The sequence below is a fragment of the Odontesthes bonariensis genome, chromosome 1 (genome assembly GCF_027942865.1).
Source record: "Odontesthes bonariensis isolate fOdoBon6 chromosome 1, fOdoBon6.hap1, whole genome shotgun sequence".
NCBI lineage: Eukaryota > Metazoa > Chordata > Actinopteri > Atheriniformes > Atherinopsidae > Odontesthes > Odontesthes bonariensis.
The window spans coordinates 28,709,485-28,734,011 of NC_134506.1; the positions used below are offsets into that span (position 1 = coordinate 28,709,485).

Sequence of the window (24,527 nt, forward strand, 5' to 3'; positions counted from 1 at the left end):
ACAGCAAAGGCAGTACAAATGAATTAATTTTGTGTAAGCAAATAAAACACGTTGAAATTATAAACGAAACAAAATAGAGGAAATACTGGAAGAGTAAGGAGGAAATGGACTGAATAAAACACGGAGGTTAAGGGAAAAACAAGCAATTTTATATCAGATAGGAGAGAGAGGCTGAGATGATTCCTGGGGCATCCCCCTTGTGATAGTGGCATGTTCCCCTTGTGTCGCAACAAGAGAGAGAGTGGGATCGACAGAGAAAGAGGTGTCTAATCTTAGAGGGTAAGGGAGCGTGGACTCCCCAGGGCTTGTCGTGCTCAGCACCTTGTTAACCAGAAATCTCTCTTTCCATCTCCATTTTCATCTCCCTTTCCATTTTGCTTTCTCTTTCTCTTTCTTTCTGGTTAGCCATCCCTACGTCTTGTTGAACAGACAGAGACATTCAGACATCTTTGTTTGCTGTCTATCTCTGTCTGACTGTCTGAGGGGTTCTGTACATCTCTAATGGTGCATGAATTTAGTGATGTTGTTCAGTTGATGTGTATGTGTGTGTTTTCCTGTTGTCAGTGCAGTGTCAGGTTAAGGAAACCACTGTCTCTGGTTAATTAAACATAAGCTAAGGTTAACAAAGATCGGCAGGTAAAGTTTCAGCACACGCACACACCCCTGCACACATATACATACAAGTAGTTGAGGAGTAGTTTCCTTCTTATAGCAACCATATACCCATTGTTGCCTATGCATAGTTACTGTTGCCTCTGGATCTATGGTAAATACATACACCCAAACGTTGCTGCACACCACAGTGCTGCCAAAAAGGATAAAGCAATATGAAAGCAAATCAGTTTTACCTACTGTTACCCTTACTACTGTAAGTTAAATATTTTATGTCACAATATTTCCAACTCACAAACAGCAGTAGATCTGATTTTACAAAGCATAAACTCAGAAATATTTTATTTTATTCATGCAATATAATTTTGTCTTTATCTACATTCATCATCCATAATTCTGAACTGTGTTCTATCTGTATTTTTAGTTGTTCATTTGTATAGCATTCATTAAAGCAGAGTGGGTACAGTAGATGAGGAAGAATTATTGAGTTGAGGGTTTGACCATTAGCTCCTTTTGTTGGACTTTTTTTGAGGCAACTACTAAAGCTCCATTGCTCTCGATGATCGAGCAAGTAGCTTGTATTTTAGTTTGCAGACATTACTATGTTTGTGTGTATTTATGTGCATTAACATATGCATGAGAAATACATTGTAAAGCGTTTTGGATGCTCAGGAAGGAGCGTGTGAACTTATGTATTTTCCTTCATATGAGGGTGCAGATTCATAGAGAAGAATGGTGAATTTGCTTGCAACATTCCAACAAATCGGCCCTGCAGAATTTTGTGATACTATAATAATTTATGTTTGACTATACCAAGATATCATATCCAGCGAGCCTGACTCATGCGTAATTTGTGACAACAAAGTTCAGGGCTAAGGCATCATTGTTGGACTGTAGGGTATTATGCTGCTTAGTGCTGAGCTCTGAGGTTTCAGGATGCTGTAAAACAATGTGAGAAGCACTTTCTACTCGTTCAGACACTGCTGTAATGAGAAAATACTCTTAATCCAGCTCACACATACACACACAACAACTCACGCAAAGGCGTATTTCTGCTGCCGAGTGGTTTCTTGGTGAAAGCATATTGCGAGAGAAGCAGTTTAAGGAGTGGCAATTATAGTTTTGGACAACGTCATTGATTTAAACTCCTGATTAGAGGAAAGGTGACAGAGGTGGTACACACAATGGTGAGTGTAGGAGTGGGGTGAGGATGGGAGAATGGCACCTACACAAACACGCACACAGCTTTACTCTTTCCGTCAGTCATGGGAATGCCTTAGAATGGCAAGGGTCCCCCCCCCCCCCTCCCTCCTCATTGCTACTTTCATGTTTCTCACTGTGTCTCTCCCTCTCTGTTTCTCGACACACCTGACTGAAATATTGATGTCTCCCAAGGGCTGCTGTTCATGCCTAAGTGCTTGTTTTTGTTTCAAAGAATGTGTGACTGTTTTGCACAGACACAGAACAATGTAAGCAAGAATGGAGGCACATACAAACTTTGCTTCCTTGATTACATATGCTCATAAACATGCTCATAGGGAGAAGATAACACCTCCATTACACAGCACCAAAAAAATTATGCCTGCCTATCCACCTGGAGCACAGTATGCCAACTAATTGCACCTCTTTGTTATTTTTTAAATTTAATGGGTTAATATATATCAGCAGTTAATGAGTTCAGTCAGTTTCTATATAGTGTTCATTTTAATGGCATCACTCTTGAGGGTAAGCAGTGGTTTCGTGTAACTACTGTAATTCCCAGGGAGAAAGATCTCTTACAGTACTTCAGAATTGTGAGTTTTCATTTACTTATTTAAGTAAATTTCACTATGTATTTCTCCTCCTCCTCCACTCTTAATACATTCTAGAGCTGATTAAAAACAAAAAGTATTCCCTTGAGTCTTTCAAATAGATTTTTTTGTTTTTATCTTGCATCAGCAGGATATTGTTATTGTAAGTTTAGGTTGCTAAAACTTTTGGTTAAAGTCACCAATGCTGCAGGAACATATTCTGGACTCCAAAACCTGTCTACATGGCCTTCAGATTGTAAAGGCAGAAAGAGACTGTAGATAGAGAGGCAAGAGTAGAGAAAAATAGGTTGCAGTTATTTAACAACTGATGGTATAATCCCCACAATGTTACTTAGAAGTAGTGTCTCTGCATCCCAAATATTTAACATCCATGTTTCTTCTGGGGGTTTCTCTGTGTCACGATGTTTGTATTTTGTGTTTTTTTGTGGTAGTTTCAGTCTTGCCATTTCCTCACCTTTTCCTTGGTTCCCTTCTGCCTGCTCATCAGCTCCACTCCCTTCATCTGTGTTCATGGGATTATCAGGACAAAGCAAAACCTTTGATTGAAATATTATTTTAAATGTGGAACAAATGATGAGTTTTGTAGTTTCTCTTTTGAGCAGTCTTTCTGATTCAGCTTGGATTGTTGCCACAGGGACCATCTTCACACAATGTTGGGATGCATACATGTATTGTTGAGTAACGTTAACATGCTTAATTCTTTTTTTTGACTCCAGCCCCTGTGGCATTGATGTCACAGCTTAGCAGAAAAAAAAGCAAGTACACACATTCACTCAAAGATGCTGTTCTGTTCTGTGCTGCCTTGGTGTTACCGTTTAGCATATCCTATTAATATTAGATGAGAATCATTTGTATCTGAGCGTACCGTTGACCTTAGTGTGCAGAGGCATGTAAAGTACATGTGTACGCCGGCACACGCTGGCTCCTGTCATCAGAACTTGCCATTCTGTATGCTACTATTTAAGTAGAAAAAACTACAATATTGGAACGAAACCTCAAAAGGTATAAGCCATTAAGATACACACAAGCTAAAATTTCAAGTTTAAAAACAACCAACTGATAACAGGAAGAAATGTTGAGTAATTCTATTTCAGTTAAACCCTAAATGATATTTAGAGTATTTACTGGACTGAATTAGAAGTCAAATTGAAAGCTCCATAATAAAATGATTTTAGGGGAGATTTAATGACTTGACAGTATTGTATCATTTATAAACGTACTTTGTTATGTTGTCATTGGGATTCAGTCGAATAATCTGTTTTGCTTAGGAAACTCCCTAACTGAGTGACATGACCTGACAAGCATTAGAGCAGGAGCTTAGATAAGAGCTGTTCAAACTCTCCAAATGCTGAGGAAATGAGTTTCAATTCTTCCTTTAAGATATCTTTAGCATGGGATGCATCAGACCATCCTTTATGAAAGAAAGGATATTATCCCACAATCCCTTGCGGCCACAGCTTTCATAGCAACGCTTGCTTATTTTCATTCAGTTGTACTAACTTGGATTTGTTTAGATAAATATGACTACAGGAGGGTGAGGGTGAGCCACATTTAGCTTTTTTTCACTTTCCATTTTAAAACTAACCTTGATAATGGAGTAATATTCCTTTTATCTCTAATATATGAGATGACCTTCATGTAACAGTGTGATACAATTGCTATTGATGAAATATCTAAAGCACTTTTTGTAGAACATTTATTAAAGATTTGTAGTTTGAATTCTGCAGACCCACAGCTCAGTGTAAGTGTGGTTGGGTTCTCATTGCAGCATTAGTTACAAAATTTCTAGGGATAAACCGATACCACTTTTTTTCAAACCGATACAATACTTGGATCTGAGTACTTGCCGATACCGAGTACCGATGCCGATACTTCTACCACAAAAAAAATGCAATGAACTGGAAGACAGGTTTCGGTCTCACTAGCCCAGTGGTTCCCAAACTTTTTGTGTCTAAAGCCCAATTCGCACGGGATAAATATTACCTATGGACCCCCCGTAATTCGGAATAATTGCGGAGATTGTCTGAGTTCTTAGTCCTGTGCGAATGGGCCATGTCCGTGATTTGTGGGGTAATAATTCCGCCGCGAATTACCTACTGTATTTCGGCGAAACACAGACGTCCTGTGGTAACTTAAGTCCCGTCTGAACGCACACCTGTGTGTTCAACCTAAAGGACACGTAAAAATCTCAAGGCACACCTATTGTGCAAAATAGCCCTTATAACACGTGTTTTCACTCATATCATGTAAAATATTTGTAAATGTGCATAACTATTTACTTATGCCAAATAAAATGTGACAAAGACAACTATATTACTCGTGAAATATTTATTAACAAAATATTTCAAAAATTAATTTGAAACTTTATCAAATTAGGCTTCATCAAAGCAGCAACACACTCATTTAAACCAGAGGTCACAAAATTAAAAATGAGGCAAAGGAAACTCAGAAGCAGAATTTCAGCACAGAGAACTGTCAATGCAAGGAAGCTGCACTGCCCACGGTCCTGAACTACAAATTATCAATGCAACATTTCAGCAATCAGTGAAACATGTGCTACTGCAAATATTTAGCCTACTTACAAATTTGTGAGATACATGTGCCTGTCGGGGCGCGCAGATTTCTTTAATCCTCGGTGGCACTGAGCAGAGGGCCACTCGCAAGTCCTGTTCAACAGAGAGCCGTGACCTCCTGTTGTTCTTCATGTGAACCAGAGTAGAGAACGCTAACTCACATAGGCAGGTAGTGGGGAAAAGAAGACGTTGCTCAATCGCGTGGTGGGAGATGCTTAGGTAGTCCGATGCAGAAGAATTAGCTAACTAGCAGTTAAGTTAGCATTAGCTAACTTTTCCCGACAGGACGCACTCGGGCTGAGGATTGTTGACACCCCCGGTCCAACTGAAGCCGTAAGACAGGTAACTTCCATGATACTGTCTGCTGACAGTTTTTTTTCTTTTCTTTTTGGTGGTGGGTTGTTGTCGGCAGTCTCTGCACTGGTGGTTGGTTGTTTTAATGTTGTCCTTCAGCCTTTGATGTGTCACAGTCTCATAATTCCCACCTGCGCAAAGTTGCGGTAACAGCGAAATATGGAGTTCTCTGAGGATTTTTTTTTTAATAATTTTTTTAGGAATAGAGTTTTCCTCTGTATTATGAAATGAGTACATACAAAGTACTAATATGGTAAATTAAAAAAAATATTATTTTTGTGTATTTGTATATTGCACACCAGAGGTCCGTTTCACGAAGCAGGTTTAGTGAAAACTCTGAGTTGATTAACCCTGAAATGAGGGAAACTCTGAGTTTTCCGTTTCACAAAGGGAGGTAACTCAACCTCGAGAAAGAGGGGTAACTCTAGCCTGTTTCACAAAGAGAGGTAACTTACCCTCTCCGTCAGTTACCGTAGTAACAGACTCTCTGAACCTAACCTGGTCGGGACCAGGTTTTATTCAAGAAACCTTGAGTTTCTTTCTGTCTCCGCCTTCTCTCAGCAGAGCGAGTTCTTCTACTTCTAGAAGTCCTTTAGGCACAGTAGGAGGCGACTTTTTTCACGAACATGTCCTTTTGATAACAATCCCGTGGATGAAGGTGCAGCATTATTGCGCAGAGAAATAAATATTCGTCGGAGATGGTTATCAGACCGCGCATAGATTTTTGCATTTACAGACAATTATCTTTTTGAGCGGCACCATCAGAATTTTGTTGGGACAAAAGAAAAAAAAGACATAAAAGACAAATAAATATTTGTATGAATAGGCTTAAACAATATAGGCCTATTATATTTTATAAAGGCACTCGTGTCTTGGGGGTGGATTCCCTCCAGGGATTCCCTCAGCCACTTCCCTCCCGTTAGAGGTGGTGGCCACCACCCGTTTTACAGGCATCTGCCTTCTTTCTGTTGGCTCAGTAGAAGTCTGTGTTAGTTTAAATAGGCTTAATTATTTAAAAGAACATGATATAGATGAGAAGACATAGTTTATGTGTGTGAAAACAGCATTATGTTGGGAATAAAATAACTGCACAGTCAAATAGCCACTTAATATTTATTTTACAGTGTAAAACATGATCAAAATGAGGTACCTCCAGGCCGAGGTCTCACCTGTTTGAACAATGTTTTTATATTTCATCTTAAACTGCTGCCAAGTGCGCTTCTCCCCCACGGGATTGCACTAAATTAAATAAATGAATGGCATTCAAGCAGTTTTCCCCTGTAATATTATTGTGATTGCAAAGGACTCCATTTAAACTTACACTTTTGCTGCTGCAGCGGTGCGCTTATTTTTTAAAACGTATTGAAACTCGCCGTATGAGCGCATTAAGATTTCCAATTCGAGGTTGGTGAAAAACGTAGCCCCTCCTCTTCCCCGTTGCCATGACTCGTCGAATCGGGGCTCCATTGATGCTGGCTTTATAAAGTTGTGGCGCACACGCAAAACTCAAGGTGAACCTACTCAGAGTTGATTAAACTCACTCAAATCAGCGTTTCTGGAACCGAAAACTCTGAGTTTTCTATCTCAGAGTAGATCAACTCAGAGGTCAGGAATATACTCAGAGTATGTTGAACCTTCTTTGTGAAACGGACCCCAGGACTTGGACACCCTCTGATCGCGGTCTAAATAAATTGGTATCGGTTCATGGTATCGGTTAACTTTAACGAGTACAAGTACGAGTATATTAGAATAGTATCGGCCCGATACCCGATACCAGTATCGGTATCGGTGCATCCCTAAAAATTTCCCCTCCAGATTTTCCTAACTTTATGACATTTTCCAATGAGATAAAGGAAAAGAGCCAAGGAAAACATGACAGGAGCTCTTATTTTTTTTATTTTTTTTACAATTTGACCGGACGTATGGTTGGAGAAACAGTATCAATAAGCCATTCTCTTACTGTAATATGAAGCTGTACAGGTCACCACACTGACCCAAGACAAATTGTCACAAGAATTAGTGCCTTTTTACCAGGTGCTTTCTGGTGGGAGTCACTGCCACTTGTCTTACTTTGTTGTTTGTGCGCAAAAAGGGGAATTTAAGCAATTTGTTAAATTTATTGTTGCACAGGCTAGATAAAAATACCAGTTAAACGCTTGATAGTAAATGGAATTACCAGGTAACGCCACAATATACACTTTCTATCTGATACCTCTTTCTCGAAGAACCTGATGAAGCCTGTGATATCTGCTATCCCTATCTCTGTTACTAGATCCATTTAGGCTGTATTGTAGCAAATGTTTCGTGTGTATTTGTGTGTGTTCCAGTGCGTGCGTATATCTATAGTGTTCATGAGCTGGGGTCCGCAAGCTGATGTCAGATGGTAATTGAGTAACTCTAGTTCAAATGCATCTCTATTAGCTTTCCCTATCAGTGTGCGCTCGCTTTCGTCCTTTAAGTCACTCAATGTTTCTAACTCAGGATTTTGCAGTGAGGCTTCCATAATCATTGTTTAACTGCAGGATATTTTTCATTAACACTGCAAGACTAACACAAATGAATTCAATCTACAAAAATGCAAGAGGACGGGCTGCATGGTGGTCAGCACCGTCGCCTGACAGCAAAAGGGTTCCTGGTTTGAATCCCGGCTGGGGCCTTTCTGTTTGAAGTTTGCATTAGAGTATGGCAACCCGACCGAAGCCCGACGGGCCGGGCCGGACTCAGACAAAAAATTAGAATGTCTTGTCGGACTCGGGTCGGGCTCGAAAGCAAGCAGACATCGTGAAAATTATAAACAGCCAGAGGACAGGTTTCAGTTCATTGCAAACGTCAGTTTTTGTGATTTAACCATAAATAATTGAATATGCATAAATGAAAATGTTGGTAGGCTATTCGTGCCTCATGCTGTGCAGCATGCATCTGTGTGCATCTGTGGTCTGTGCATGCTCGGTGCGCACGCACACATATCGAACATTCGAACAACTTTACATTAAACACGTGCGATCAGTGCAGCCGAGCTCAGTTGGCTGGAAGCACTATGGAGGACATTAAAAGAAAAATAGCTTCTGGAGAACTGAAAGTCGTGGAAAATGAGAGGGGGAAATCCACTGTGTGGAAACGCTTTAAGCTATAATGGATTATGGTGGATAATGGTGCGCTGTCACCAATGTGTATTTACTTATTAGGGTGCGCCGTCTTGCGTTGGTCACTGGTCTCGGGCTTCCGGCGGGCTCGGGCACAAATATTTTAATTAATCTCGGGCTCGGGTCGGATTTAAGAACTTTTCTGTCGGTTGAGGGCCGGGCTCGGACAGAAAAATCCGGCCCGAGCCAGGCTCTAGTTTGCATGTTCTCCCTGTGTATGCGTAGGTTCTCTGGGAACTCCAGCTTCCTCCCACCATCCAAAAACATGCATGTTAGGTTAATCGGTGATTCTAAATTGTTCCTAGGAGTGAGTGTGAGCATGCATGGTTGTGTTCATCATTTGTCTCTGTGAATCAGAGCCACCTGTGATATAGTTTCAACTCCTTTGAAGTCTAACCATTAGAATGGACAAAATCCAGCATGCCCCCTCCTATATAAACCACTAACATTCAGGCAAAACTTTACTGACTGCAGACTGAGTCTGTCTCAAGGCTGAGGTACTCTCCTGGAAGCAAGGAGAACTACCATCAATGCCACACCTTCAGCTTCTCCTTTAAAAAAAAAAAAAAACCTTTATTCCAGTAGAACAGCTGTCAAAGAGAAAAATACTTATAGGACATAGACCTATAATGGAAAACAAAGCATGCTGTACTGTAGCATTGGAGATAGTAGAGGAAGGTTTTTTTTTTTGGGGGGGGGGGGGGGGGGGGGGAGCTGAAATATTTAGACTTGCAGATAAGGAAGCACAGCAAAGCCAAAGAACAAGAGTATCTTTAGCAGATATTTGTCATGGTTTTCTCTGATTGTCAGGAAACTCAAGAGTCCGGATAGTTTAAAGTGTTTATTTTCAAAGTGAGAAAAATTGTCTTTCATGGAGTGGATCTTTCCAGGAAGTGAATTCTGTCACGGGCTGGCACCACAGCGGCTGCAGGAATTACTGGGACTGAAACAAATACACAGGCGAGTCTTGAGAAAGTTTTCGGAGCAGGATGAAGATGTCTGGAGACTTACAGGTTCTTAGATGCGAATCCACTTGGGGGGAAAAGAAAAAACACTGAGGGGTTTCAGGAGCTTGAGGGTTAGAATCCGGATTGGTGTTCCAGAGCACGGTGGAGAGCGGACAGGGCTTGAGAGAGTCTTCAGGTTTGTGTACTGGATAAAAAGGTCCGAGCTTGGTTTCAGGAAACTGGAAAACCTTGGAAGCAAAAAAATAAACAGGTAAATCTACTAGGTATTTCGACGGGTTCGTGAAAAAGTATTTCAGAGGCTTGAAGTACCACTTATGGCAACAATCAGGCACCGAAGGACTGACAGTGATCTCCTTAAATGCTCCTCCTTGATGACGGTAAGTTACTGCAGGTGTGCCTCGTCAGATGCCAGGCTCAGCCACCGTGCTCCTGACTACCACCTGGTGGAAGGGAAAAGAACCAACACACTCCCAGAACCCCAACAATATTGGCTTTAAGACGACTTCAAGATCCAAGCTGCAGAAACAGATGGAAATCCTAGGACAATCTCTCCAGCAAACTATCAGGTGGCTATTCATAGCTACAGAGCAAACAACTGGTTATGACTTACACGAATGCCCCTCAACTGGTCTTCAAGATTAAAACAACAACGCAAGGGGAGGAGTAGAAGCAAAGAGAGATGCACTGGGCTCCAAGAGGCAACAATAGCCGCTTTCGGACAGAGTAGTTATAGGAACGCAGTTATCAGAACTGTCCTACTCGAATTTCGTTCTGATAACTGTCCTTCTGTTTCAGTCTGCATTCGCACATGAGTCGGGACCTGATAGGGACTGATGCGGCGCGCGCAGCCGTCTGCTTCAGTGACGTGTTAGCCGTTAGCCGTTTAGCGCCACATTCAAACACAAAACAAAACCCGTAAAAGTAATTAGAGAAGAAAAAACACCACAATGAAGCTAATATGGAGAGCGGGGAGGCCACCGTGTTTATGGTCTGCATGATGGTGATATTAATCATGGAGGATCACATCAGGCGTCTAATATCGAGGCTGGAAGAGCTCACAGAGAGAGTCAGGAGATATTTTTTCATTTCATGAAGGAAGAAAGGAGAGCAGAGCGCTGCAGACAAATGAGACCAGTGTAAGTTTAACTTATTAAACACCCGCCGGTTGTGTCTGTGTCTTATGAGGAAACATTTCAGCCGTGATAGCATGACATGGGGCGTAGCTACCGACCACCACACACCTCCCTCAGATCGTTCTATAGAACCATGAAAAGACCCGACCTCGGAGAAGGAGCTAAATAGTTATAGGAACTAAGGGAGAAAGCCCCGAGTTCCTGTATGTCCGAACACGGGAGAAAACGGCCCCGCGGATTAAAAGGTTATTAGAACTGCCAAAGGTTCCTACAGTCCGAAAGCGGCTATTGGGTCTTCTAAGATGTAATGGGACCATCATGGAAACACCATGTACCCACTTGCTGACTGTAATAGAGCATGTTTCCCAACCTCTATATAAGACAACTACAAGAACTGAGAATCATTAGAAGGGATCAATAAAATCATGGCCTGTTATCTCAAAAGTTATAAAAGATGTGTTTGGGTGCTAGTCTGTGTATTTATTTATAAGTAGCGTGTTTTAACAAGTACATAATTACTTGCTTTTCAACATGCTTTTTCTCTACCCTATCAATCCAGTTCATTGGCAGGGTACACCCTGGACAGGTCGCCAGTTAATCACAGTGCCAGTGCACAGTCAAACAACCACACACATTCACGTCAAGGTAAATTTAGAATCACCAGTTCACCTAACATGCGTGTTTTTAGACACTGGGAGGAAGCCAGAATACCTGAAGAGAACCCATGGGGAAAACGTGCACTTGACACAGGAAGGTCTCAGGTGGAATTCGAAACAACAGTCCTTTTGCTTTGACTCTGCAATGCTAACCGCTACACCACCTTGTAACCCCTTCTTTCATGTACAGCACTCATTATCTCTTTATTATAGCTCTTACAACATTCATGATAAAAATATAATTGGGACTCATCTAGGCATATGTTAATGGATAAGTTGGCTAAAATACCACTGATCCAGTAATAATACTCATTTCATTAAAGCTATGGTAGGTAATCCTAGAGAGCTAGCAAGATTCGAAAGTGGCCCCTCCTCTAAGCTCCACCCCCCCATTCCGTCAGTGCTTCATCCAAAGCCGGTAGAACCACGTGCGCACGCGGAGGAGGGAGCCGACAGAGGGGGGCGTAGGCAGAAAGCGCAGAGGCATCTGATTGGTTTTTTGTAGGCGCCCCAATCCGAGATCAGCGGGGCGCTGATCTCGGATTGGTCAGCTTTTTCTCAGTCCTGCAGCTGCCACAGAGGTCTGATTATTTTCGTCCCTTTTTCTAAATACATCTTGTATAGATTTCTCTCAGGATAGACGGACCATTTCACCCAGTATTACAAAATGTGTTTCTGAACAGGATTACCAACCATAGCTTTAATACTACTCTTTGTTCATGGATGTGAAGTTCAAAATGATGGTAGCTCTTTAGTTAGCTGCAAACTTCTGCAGTTCTATTTTATGTTCCTACAAGATAATTTGACTTCTGCTTAGTGTTCCTCACTTTTTTCACCAGTTGGACGTTAGAAATTCTGACAAATATCTCTGAATTTTTGGCCGTACATGCAACAGTTCTGAAGGTTAGCTGCTAAAAACCTAAACAAAACATGGAAGAATGGAGCGTCAGTTAAGTCCAGAGTTTATGGAGTCGATCTGTGATGGTGAAAAAACAGCAAGACTTAAGGGGCAGACCCTGAGGAAAGAATGTCACTACATGCCTTACAAGGATCCGCTTGAACAGAGATGTAAAGAAGAAGAAAGAGTTGCTGTAGTGTCCCTTTTTTTATTTTGACCAAAGCATATCATAGACATTTCATGAAGACCTCAGGAAATTGTGTCAGCTTGTGGGAAAAAAAGGACACGTCTCCTTTAAAGGATAGATTTTAGAGAATTACTAGATCATGTTAAACCACCAACCAATTTCTGTGGGTGTAACTTCTAGTTTGTTTTGACAAAGGTTTTGGAGCCAAGACGTGATCATAAACATAAATTGGAAGTATATATATATTTATATATATACATATATATAAAATAATGCGAGCTTGTGAACAAACCCAAAATGTCACCTTTGTAGAAAGATGTGGAAGAAACTATCACCTATAAATTGCCTGAACAATAGAGGTTATTTCTAACATAATTTAAAGGTTTTGCTCAGTGCTTTATTTGTACAGGTCCCGGAACGTATACAGAAAAGGTGCTGAAAACAACATGAAAATGTCCACTTGAAACGCTGTGGGACTTACAAGCCTCAATTTCAAATAATATCCATGGTATAAATGTTATGACGATAATTTATAATTATTTTAGGCTAGTACGCAAAACATAGGCAAATGCCCACATCACCACAGGTGGGACTTCAGTATACAGCCAGCAATTCATTTCTCAGCAGGTCTAACGTGTAAAAAATATATTTATTATTCAAAGATTGGCACGGCGGCCTATTAATAGACAGTATGTTTGCTCACCATATTTAGTTGTTTAAAACACCCCACATCACGAGCATGTCCGGATTGTCCTCTGCCTCTTGTTTTCTGCTTTTACTGCGTGTGTCTGTGGCAGTTCTGTGTCCTTTGGTCACCCAGGACCTCACGTACGGGACTGGATTGAATTTAGCCAGGGGGGATCCAACAAGATTTAAGAAGAGTAAAGATGACATGGTGGATGTGAGCAAAGAGCTACGGTTGGGAGTGCAAATCAAGTTCATTTGAGAAAATCCGCGCTCACATTCAGCACTTGCAATGGGAATGCTGTTGACAGCAACAAGTAACTCCATCAGCTCATCGGGGGTGTCTTTACCATCTGAGTCTCTGTACATTCTGTAGGCCCGCTGACACAGTGACTCCCACAGTGAGAGCCAGCCTCCTGCCCGGGCTTGGCTAGCTGTCGGTGAACCCGGCTAGCTGTTCGCGCGCTAACCTCCTCCTGCAGTTGGTTTTGACCATCAACATCACCGCTGCAGCTGCCCTCGTCGCTGCTTGTGGAGGCTTTTCTGAATCGTTTTGAAGTGTCATGCAACTCTTCCTTTTTTTTAAAAAAAAAGACAGTAAATTTAACTGTCTTTTTGATATGTTTGCATTGAAATGGTTACCGTTTCTTCCTCTCTGTGACGTGCTCCTCGATGTGGCGAATTTCAAAAGTGAAAGCACTTTGATCGTTGGCCCAGCTTTTCAGTGCGTCAACACAGATCTCCGACTCTTTCAAATCTTAATCTTAATAAACAACATGAAATTCTTGGGATTTGTTCTGTAAATTTATATCTGCATATTTTATTTCATTTTAACCATTTTTTTTTTTTTTTTTTTGTGAGAGGTACCGGATCTGCCCAAATAGGTGCCGGAACACAGGGTGGCCAAAACCACTGGTTTTGCTTTGAAAATTAAATTGATTTATGTGATTATATCAGTAACTGATTATGTTGCAGAGTTCTGTGATCTCATAAAATGTTGTATGCAAGCACTAAGTAATCCAAATGAATGCCCCATGTCAAATAAATTGTGATGAATAAGGTGCGAACCCTTTAAGAAAAACTTCTTAAAGGGTTCGCACCTTTTTTTTTTCACATTTCACATTTTTCCACAGCAGGCACAAAAGTTGGTATTTTTTCAATAATTGACAAAGCAATTGTCTTTAATTCGGAGTACCTGTCTCTTTTAGTCCATCAAGGATTATCAAGCAGACATTATTCTGTTAGGACTGTTGGTTAAGGTAGAAATCATACGTAGAGTAATTCTGTATCTACAGATTCTGTATGTGTTTTGCAGTGTGTGTGTGTGTGTGTGTGTGTGTGTGTGTGTGTGTCATCAGTGTGTCCTCTATGCCCCTGTATTGTTCCCCACATTGTTTTTCTTCACAAAAAGTCATGGCCTGACAAGGTGCTGCGCACTGTAAAAATTATGCCTTGTTTATACGTATTTATTTCCCCATGACAGTTTAATTATTTCTGGCCCCATTGGAGGAAACCACATAAAAAACTCCCCGTGTTCATACGGATTCTAATTAGGAATGCTGAGAAATTAAAACAGAGTTGTTTCGAAATGCTGTCATTTTTCCAGGGCCTCGTCTTGGAATTATGTCTCAATCAGCACAAGCGGAAATAATTACTTGTATACCTTCTAACTGCCAACATTTACCAAATGGCAAAGCAATTTACAGCCATCGTGGCCTGAGAAGCAATCATTGGGCCAACTATAAATTCACAGGCCGACGGTTTGGAGTGCAACATTGGAAGGAAGGGTTATAGCGGAGAATTAGAGAGAGAGTAAGATAAAGGGATGAGATGTGTGTTTCTACTGATGTTCTCCCTCAGTATTGGTATCTTGTTTTGTCTTCCCTTTTTCTTCTCATCCACCTAAATCCTTCTCTTCCTCTCTTCTCACCAATCTTTATTACTATTTTACCTCGCTTTCTTTTTCCAGACCTTCCCACTTATTTCTGCATCTTTAAGCTTACTTTACAGGGAAACCATTACATGAAGACACACACGCATACTAACACATACACTCCTCTCAAATGGAGGAAGCAACGATTAAGTGATTATTTTCACACACACCATTAAACATACTCATTGCTTGCACAGTCATAGACAAAAACCCAGATAAAAACATACATTAGCAGAGACACTTAAACACCCGCACACATTGGGCTTAAAGTAATTACTCACACACGTCATTAGACACAGACACAGATGAAGTGGAATGTGTTTATGACCTGTGTATCTTTCAGTGTGGACTACTGCAACCCCCTTTACTCTTTGGGTGCAGTAATATCATGCATTTAGTATAACAAGTCCTCAAATTTCCACCCTCCTCAAGCACAAACAGTGAAATAAGTAGCCAGGAAAACACAATGGTGCTTGAAACTTTGTGAATCATTTAACATGTTTTATATTTCTGTATAAATATGAGCGAAGACATCAAGTCATATTTATAGATGAGGAAAATGGACCATTGTTCGAATGGGTCCGACCTTATAGGTCATTTGCTCATACTTCAATTGCAACCCTAAGCTTTATGGGCAAAGCTTTTAGTTTTCAGGCCCATACTTGTGTGAAACCAGCTCTCTGTCTGGGTGTGACTTAATGCTTTCCCCAGTTGTTGGGACAAATCTTATAGAATCTCTTTGAAAGAATTTATAATTATTTGGTTGATCTATTTCTGTGCCACCTGTTTTCATTTTTAACCCTTTTGTTTTCTACTCAGTTTTTCATGTCTGTGCTTTCGTATTGTTTTACTGCTATTTATTAGTAGTTTTTTAATAGTTTTAACCTTTTATCTTAATATTCTCTTGAAGTATTTCTTATGTCTTGTTTTCACATCCTTTCACATCCATCACAACAAAATCTTATTTCATGAAGCAGTTAGAGTTGAGTTTTTTTTTTTGTTTTTATCGAAACCCTTCCTAGAAAACAAGTTAATACATTATCAGAAGATAACTAAGATTTAATTGGAAAATTGTTGACCTTAACCCATTGTCACTAACCATTGTTCAAGAAAAAAGCTCAGGAGCACCAGCAATGATTTTTGGTGCACAGAAGGGGTTAGTGTGTTGAAACAGAGTCAAGACACCAGAAGGAAGAATGCAGGCAGAAAGTTAGCAGACTAATCCAATTTCATTTGTACAACAACTTGTTCTGTTGTCCTGATGATGGCTTATTTGTTACAGGTGGCCTATTGTAACGGCACAATGGAATCCTTTTCTCTCAATAATATTCATATTAATTGATATTAACTAGATTAATAGATCAGAAGCCGGTCGTGTATAGACTGTTTTAAACTCACAAACTTGACTTTTGCTCCTCTCTCTGTAGTCCCTGCAGGGGCCTCCTTCCAAAATGCGTTCATGTTAGAAAAATGTCACATCCTGGTTTTATAAACTTTGGGAGATCTTCTTTTTTTCTGTGTGTAATTTACACTTACATACAAACTGGTACAGATCAAATTTCTGTTCTCTCCAGATTGAAAACTGCAATAGATGTAGAATTTCGATTTTTGTCGTCCTTGAATATCACGTTTTTTTTTTCTTTAGTCTTACCTTTCCTCTCAACATTGTACTCGCTCCTCTTTTGTGCTATTTCGCCACCCCACCACCACCCCATCTCGTCTGTACACATGCTGTCTTTTACCGTCTTTATTAGTAGCGGAATTATTCACTTGGCTTGCACCTCACTTTGAATAAATTGAGTGTTGAACTATTGTAGAGAGGGGCTTTTTTGGCAGGCATTCATTTGGGTGTGAGTGTACGTGTGTATTATGTGTGTGTTGTGTTAACAAAGAGACTGCATTGAGAGACAACTAATCCCAGTGGAATAGCCCACTCATGTTCTGTTTGAGAGCTGCGTAATTAAAGGAACGCACCTCACCGAAGTCACCTATTTCAATACAAAACACTGCTTTATACAGACGCATTGAGAAACATGCAGGCACACACACATACACATATATCCACACAAACTCAAAGCTTTCATACCCAGGACTCACTCTGTGTATAATTACATCCCAGTTTTAATTTATCCCTGGGAATATATCAAGACCTTAGGATGAGAAGGTAGAGGAAGGAGAGAAAGACAGTGAGGCGCTGTCTGTGTGGTTTGGAGAGATCATCGGGTCGAGAGAGTGTAAGAAAATAAGGCAATGGTGGTAAAGTAATTACAATATTCATGTTTTATTGTCAGAAGCTAAACATGCAGTATGTTTGTCCTTTCGTCTTGTCAATCTGCCTCCCTCATTGTACCTTTCCTACTCTTAGTTCTTATAGTTCTTTTTTACCAACATTTTTTGCCAATTCCAGCCTGTTTTTTTGTCCACATGAATTCAGAATGTGCTCGGGAACAGGTAAATGAATATGCACGATTGTTTGTTAATGCTAAGACAGTGTATTCCTTTATTTCAACAAGAAATATGTTAGCCTAGGTGTGCTTGAGCTGAAGACAGATGGAGAATTCTTGAGTGTAGAATGTAAGCATGGAAGTTTTGCTGGGACTGAGAGGATGCATGTATCTGTGTGCTCACAAAATATTCAGCAGGAGCTGGGTATATAAACGTTGACTGAATGGATATTATGTGCATACAGATAAACTAACACACAGATTCAAAGGTGACATCTATCATGTCTGCCCTGTCTGTCCACATTTGATGAGGTTACACCTCGGTCTAGCCCAAAGCCTTCCCTTTTGCCTGTCCCCACTTGATGAGGTCACTCCTTTCACTCTATAATGAGGGGCAGTCCAGCCAACCTTCAATCTGACCACTGACAGGATAGTGACCAGAAATGACCTAGTGTGCATGTGTGTGTGTGTCAGACTCTGAAAGTGTTTTTATTTGGAAAATATATCCTCTGTCCTTTTTGTTATCCACTAAACTTAATGCAGTTGTATTTGATCATAGCAACATTGATAGATTACATATCTTAGAACACACTTTTTTCTCTGGAAACTTCATTTTGGAAACAAGATGCATGTTTTTGGTGTTTCTCGGCAGATCCAGGCAACAGTCACATAGACAAAATCTAGTGGAAATCTGTAGAGGTTAACAGTCCCTTTTAAGATAATAAAGTCACCATCTCCATGTCACTCTTTCTCACCACCAAACTCACACATCTGTCTTTCTTGCTGCAAAAGCTGCTTGACCTTTGTGTGAAATCACAGGGCTGCCTGTTCTCTTTGAATGTGTGTGTGTGTGTGTGTGTGTGCGTGTTAGGTCTCGAAACCTCATGCAAACCTCTAAACAAACCTGTTTGCTGTAACAATATGTGCTGGGACGGGACATAATTGTGGTGTTGTGATTGCATAAGATTGAGTGTGTTTGATGCAAGCGTGCGTGCGTGTGTGTGTTTCGTGTAACCCTCCGTGTACCGTCCTTCAAAGGTTACCCAGGCAGAGTTTTGGTGACAGGCTCCAGAAAGCCCTCTAAACCCAGCAGCTTTTCCAAGCAGCTGGCGCTCTCTCCTTGGCCTTGATCATCATCTCTTCCCTCCCTGTCGGTGCCCCCCCACATACACACACACACACACGTCTGTGCACACACATGGACAGATTTACAAAAGAAACTTGTGCAATATCTTCTATAAATTTTCCCCAGTGTATCAGCGCATTGAGATCTGCTTACATGTTTTGGATTAAGCCTCTGAAATATTTGAAGCAGCTGAACTGTTCTACCGGGGCTTTTGGTTACTTAACATCAGAACAAAAGTTTTTCAAATTGAAACAATCCCAAACCATTACCAATCATTATCATTCATGCAGAAATTATAAACTGTAATTATAGCGATAATAAAATATAAAGTTAAAAAGGTAAAAAGCTGTTAGTTTCTTTCAGGTGTTTTCACCTGTACATTTTGCCGTTGCTGGTATTTTTTTAGTTGAATTCTTTCACCAGCTGCTGAAGTCACTTTATGTTGTGTGAATTGTGAAACTGGAGCATTTGTCATGGAGCATTTGGCCTTCTGCTGGCTAATACATTTTAAAATGTCAGTGAAAAGTTGAGTTGCAGCTAGGAGTACAAGAGCCACGAGGAAGGCAGGTTTCAAACTGAAGCTTCATATCTGGATGCATGTTGTGGACAGGGTCCTCTTTGACCATCATGCAGTGCGGTCTGTATTTGTTCCTCCATTGGCACAAGAGTCTGATTTAAAAAAAAAAAAAAGATATTATTTGATGCATGTATGTAAACTGATTTGAGTCCACAGTTCATTATCGTTAAATGTTTAATGTTTTATTTAATGTTGCAGAAACAGAATTTACATGATAAGAATGTATACCAGTGACAGTCGGGTCTCAAATAACTGTTTAACTTAAAGCGATACTCCGGAGTAGATTCAACCTGGGGTCATTTGAACCGTGATATCCAGCCAAGTAGCCCACCTGCAGTTTTTTCGATATTGGCTGAACATCAGCTGAGTTACAGAGTTATCCCGAATAGCTTCGTACAAGGGTTAATGGATCCTGGTCCGTATCTCCAAAATTACCACACTAAAATCACATGCCATGACACCAAACTTCTACAGTAGTACAAATATGGTCTGTACTCACAAAACGATGCATTTGGAAGTTTGTACATAGTCCAGGAGTTTATTATTATCAACACAAGCCTGATAGCTTCTCTGCTGCTAAAGCTGCGTCGACGTCACTTCAGGGAGCTGGGAGCTTCAAAGTGAGATGAGGGTTGATCTACTACTGTAGACAACAAAGCAAGGCTGCTCAATTTCTCCATTGATAAAATAATTTCACAACTCTACAACATAAAAATTCATAAAAAAAACATGTAGAATATAGCATATACTTTGTTGTCTACAGTAGTAGATCAACCCTCATCTTACTTTGAAGCTCCCAGCTCCCAGAAGTGACGTCGACGCAGCTTTAGCAGCAGAAAAGCTATCAGGCTTGTGTTGATAATAATAAACTCCTGGACTATTTTCAAACTTCCAAATGCATCGTTTGGTGAGCACAGACCATATTTGTACTACTGTAGAAGTTTGGTGTCATGGCATGTGATTTTAGTGTGGTAATTTTGGAGATACGGACCAGGATCCATTAACCCTTGTACGAAGCTATTCGGGATAACTCAGTAACTCAGCTGATGTTCAGCCAATATCGAAAAAACTGCGGGTGGGCTACTTGGCTGGATATCACGGTTCAAATGACCCCAGGTTGAATCTACTCCGGAGTATCACTTTAATCAAATGAAGTAGGCTATGCCCTAAAACATTGTGCCTTTTCTATAATTAGTTAGGTTTTGTGTACCTTGATGGTTAGTAATAAAGTAGGTGAATGCAGCGATGTGCATACATCTACTCAAATGTCCTTGGAAACCATGTCACGGTACTTAAAGGGGAAGTTTACGCCGAAGGACGCCGACTTTCACCAAACTGTTATCGAGAGTAGATGAACGTATATTATGCCAGAAATAAGGTCCAGGTTTAAAAAAAACTAACTTCTCCTTTAATAGCACTCCATGAAACTATGTTCCAGTAGTCAAATGAGCTCATGCAAAAAAGGGAGAAATGAAAGTGAACATTTTGGTACTGAACTTTTTTCAGAATTCCAGATAGTAAACTATGAAGCACTCGCTTAGTTACTTCTGCACTCGAGTCAGAGCTAGGTTTACATATATAATTAAGGCTTAAATACATGATGGTCAGATATCTACAAAAGCCATAACCATCATGGTTAAACTCAAAATGCATGAGATTTATTAGTGATTTCTGGATTTATTAATGTTATTAACGGTTAATGTTAATATATGACTTTATAGTACAGTTATATACATTTGAAAAACGCAATGCAGTGTTTTAGTGATCTTCTTTATATTAATATTAATCATTTATCATTTGTTCTTAAATCATGTTATATCAATCTTTCTGTGACTGTCAAATTTGAATTGTATATTGCTCTACTTTCAGCTGCTGAAATCACCTGATTACTGTACAGGAATCATATGCAACACAACATGAAAAGAAAAAACGCTAAGATTCCAAAGAAAGATTCATGGAAATATACAAAAAGCGCACTCACATAGGCCGAACAAAATTCAGCTGATGCGCAGTGTTTATCTAATAAAGCCTTGTCATTTCAAGCCTCTTGTTGCTTTTACAGCTATCAGTCGCTTTGGTGACGTTGATATTTTTTCATGTCTAGATTTCACTTTTATTTCCTAATTTGAGACTCTTGTTCTCACTCCTCGTCTTGTCTTACCTTTCTCTCTTTTTTGGGTTAGTTGATTGGAGGAGCAGGCAGGAGGTTTGTGGTCAAACTGTCCACTTTCACACAGTTTTCTACCATAACTGCTGATAAAGCTATCAGATAACTAAGCCTCACCTCCCCTAATCCCTTCTGGCAGAATAACTGTGTTCTGTGTGAGTGTCTTTAACAATTTTTGTTTCATTTTATTTGACATCTTTTGTCATTAATTTTCTGACTCACAATATGATTTAATTTAGCATATTATACAGATGAAAAGACAAAGTCTCTGTGCTGCAGTTGGCTTTAAACTGACCAGAGTCCACAGCTCCCTCTGTTGGCTCATAGTGAAGTACAATTGATCGCTCTCCCTCAGTCGTCTCTCCTTCTGTCCTTCTCTCCTTCTCTCCTTCCATCAGCAAAAGCAAAGACAGCAAATTAGTTATGTTCAGTTTTGGTCCAGCTTTCCTTTGTAGTCCCTTTTCTATCATTAAAACACTAGTTATCTACAATAAGTTTTAATGAGTTATCAGTTCATTTCACCTAATTATGATTTAACAAACACAAGCGTCATATTCTGCTCATCTGTACTTGTCTTTGCAATTGTTTCACTCTTTTTTTTTGTATGACTGGAACGCATCTGTTGATGGGTCGGCTGTCTAAGTGACCGCCTCATGAATTTGCTAAAGATTGTGTTGACCAGAGAAGACGCACATGTACACACACACATTCATTGCTTCGAATGAACTTGCTGTGGCCTATCGAGTGGTGTGATTGATGTCAGTGAGAGTTGCAACGGATAATTCTTCCATAGATGTCAACAGGCTGCCACCACAGGGTCAAAACACATAACCCACTCAGACTCATGCACGCAATCACAAGATAAAAGAGAAGAGAGACGTGTCAGCAGTGTCACAGATCAGAACAGCTTCAGATTATTGCCAGGAGTCCAGTAACTATGTACACTGGAGTTATTTTCATGGGTTCTATTTGGATAGTTTTGTGTTTAAGAGGTGTATGGTTTGTTCAGTTACAGGGACGAGTGGCCTAAAGGGGTCACTGTCAACATACACACTAACTAAGCAATCAATGATCCTGTTGGGGTGGGGTGGAGAGAAGGAAAAGAGGAGCGAGGAATCAAGACAGAATGGATAAAGGTTTTTTTTTTAAGGGTTAACTGAAGCATCAAAAATGTTGTGATACTAACTAACTGCATGACAGGACATGACTGTTTCAGCATAACAATTGTTGACAAAGTAAAAAAGAGAAACTCACTTAACATATGCATGGTGAGGCCGGGCACTCAGATTTAACATGAATGCATTAGTAGTAAAATACCACAAATACACCTCCATAAACATGATCAGTTCATGATAATAACACTGTGTGACTTGTATTCATGTAAATAAATGTTTCTTCAGAGGATCTGAAATCATTCATATTTATTTCTCAAATAAGTTGTTACAGAACAATTTTATAATTTCAGCATAGATTATGTTAAGTACTGCTTCAGTTGTGTTCCTACATCTTTATATTTCTGCACAAATACAAAAATGATAGATGTGCTTGTGTGCGTGTATTAGAGTCAGAGGTTTTGGTGAAGGATTTGTTTGCCCAGTAGTGTCGGCAGCATTGATTCACACTCATCTTTGTCGATGCTTATAAGCCTCTGGATACATCATAACTCTGTGTGTGTGTGTGCTTGTGTACATGAGCATTGCAGCATCTGTGTACACATGTGTTGGAATTCACGTCCCTCAGTACAAGTGGCAAATTGTGTGTGTGCAAGCAGTGAGTGTGTGTGGTCTGGCTCCCTTCTTTGTCTTCCATGATGCCCCGACGACAATATCTATGTCATATTTCTATTCTGATGTGTGACTTTGTCTGAAAAACTAACAAATAACAGCGTTCTAATAAACTTTATAGACACGTCTGGCATGTGACCAAACAGAAACATGGTAAACAAGGCCTGCTTATTTTTCCATTTAGTTTTATAAGGCTGTATCAATACACAAAGCTTGTACGCACATCCTGCATTAAGAAGAATATGCAATCTATGTTCTTACTTTAATAGTTTCATACCATAGTTCAGCTGTTAACCAGTTGACATTTTAAACATTGTCTAAACATCAGTATTGAATATTTGCTTTAAAAAACAGAAAAAAAGGCTTTGTTATTGTTATACAAACACACACACATTTACACACACAGACATCAAAGCAGAGATTGGTTTCAGGAAATGTTTTACTATCTTTTCTCTTCCAAAGCTGTTAATCACAGCAACTCTCTTTCATCTCTGCATCCCCCCTTTCCACCCTCTGATTTCTTTCTCTGTAGCTCCCTCTCTGCTCCAAACCTCTCTTCCCCACCATCCTGTGTGTTGTGGTAACAGAGTGTTCGAAAAGTTATACAGGAAAAAGGAAAACATCAGTTAGAAAGAGCGGAAAGAAAAAGTAAGGGTACAATTGTGGCAAAGCAGATCTGAGTCTCCCTGTGGGGCTCCAATTTTCCCATCCCTCTCTTCTTGCATAAGCTTTTCTCTTTCCTCTGTTTCTGTCTCACTCTGAGGCGCCATGAACAGATTCTTCTGGAGAATCTGTCTCAACACATTCCAGTCTGTTTGATATTATTGGGAACACGGCCTGCTGGTGAGGAGATGATGGGAAGCTCGACAGAACAGCAAGTAGCAGAGGAAACCTTGTCACAATCATTGGCCAAATCATTCCACAACAGAGGACAAGCGATCTGGAACTGCCATAATCTCATATGTTACTGCCGGGCTGTGATAGGCCCTGCCGTGCTCTGCCAATCTGTTCATGTTTGCAATGTGACACATTATTTAGGCTTAGGGGTTTAGGGTCAAGCTCACTCTTCTGCGTTTGATCTAACAATTCTCTTAATCTGATTAGGTCAATTTCATGCTTTGCATCTGAGCAAGCGCACGTCCATATTTTCAACCAGACGGAAGCCACAAAATGTCTTTTTTAAAAAGAAATATTGTTATTTTTTTCTTCTTTTTTTGTGGGAATGTACTTGGCAGTGCAGTAGCATGATGAGAGCCCAAGAGACCAGAAAAACCAAACAAGAAAGATTTTTGAGTCTTGGTCAGAAAGATGAGTAAAGAAAGAAAGAGTGCGGAATGTCTTGCTTTAAATCTTCCCTCACCTGTCTTTCTCTTCTCCTTTCCATCCTCCCTCCCTCTCTCTTCCCTTCTGTGCTCTTTGTCTGATCCCTCCTTCTCCACCTGCTCCACTCCTTCTCTCTAACTCTCCCTCTTTTTCC

General features: G+C 40.2%; 1 protein-coding gene and 1 long non-coding RNA gene across 7 annotated transcripts in view; one reads left to right on the top strand and one right to left on the bottom strand.

Moving 5' to 3' along the window:
* The window catches only part of esrrga (estrogen-related receptor gamma a), a 160,407-nt gene that overhangs the window by 62,696 nt on the left and 73,184 nt on the right, over positions 1-24,527 (top strand). The window lies entirely within an intron of this gene.
* On the bottom strand, positions 9,537-24,471 carry LOC142378522 (uncharacterized). The gene is made up of 3 exons (XR_012769614.1): positions 24,411-24,471; positions 21,562-21,654; positions 9,537-9,688 (listed from the first exon to the last, which is right to left on the bottom strand). It is a non-coding gene; the product is annotated as an uncharacterized LOC142378522 (long non-coding RNA).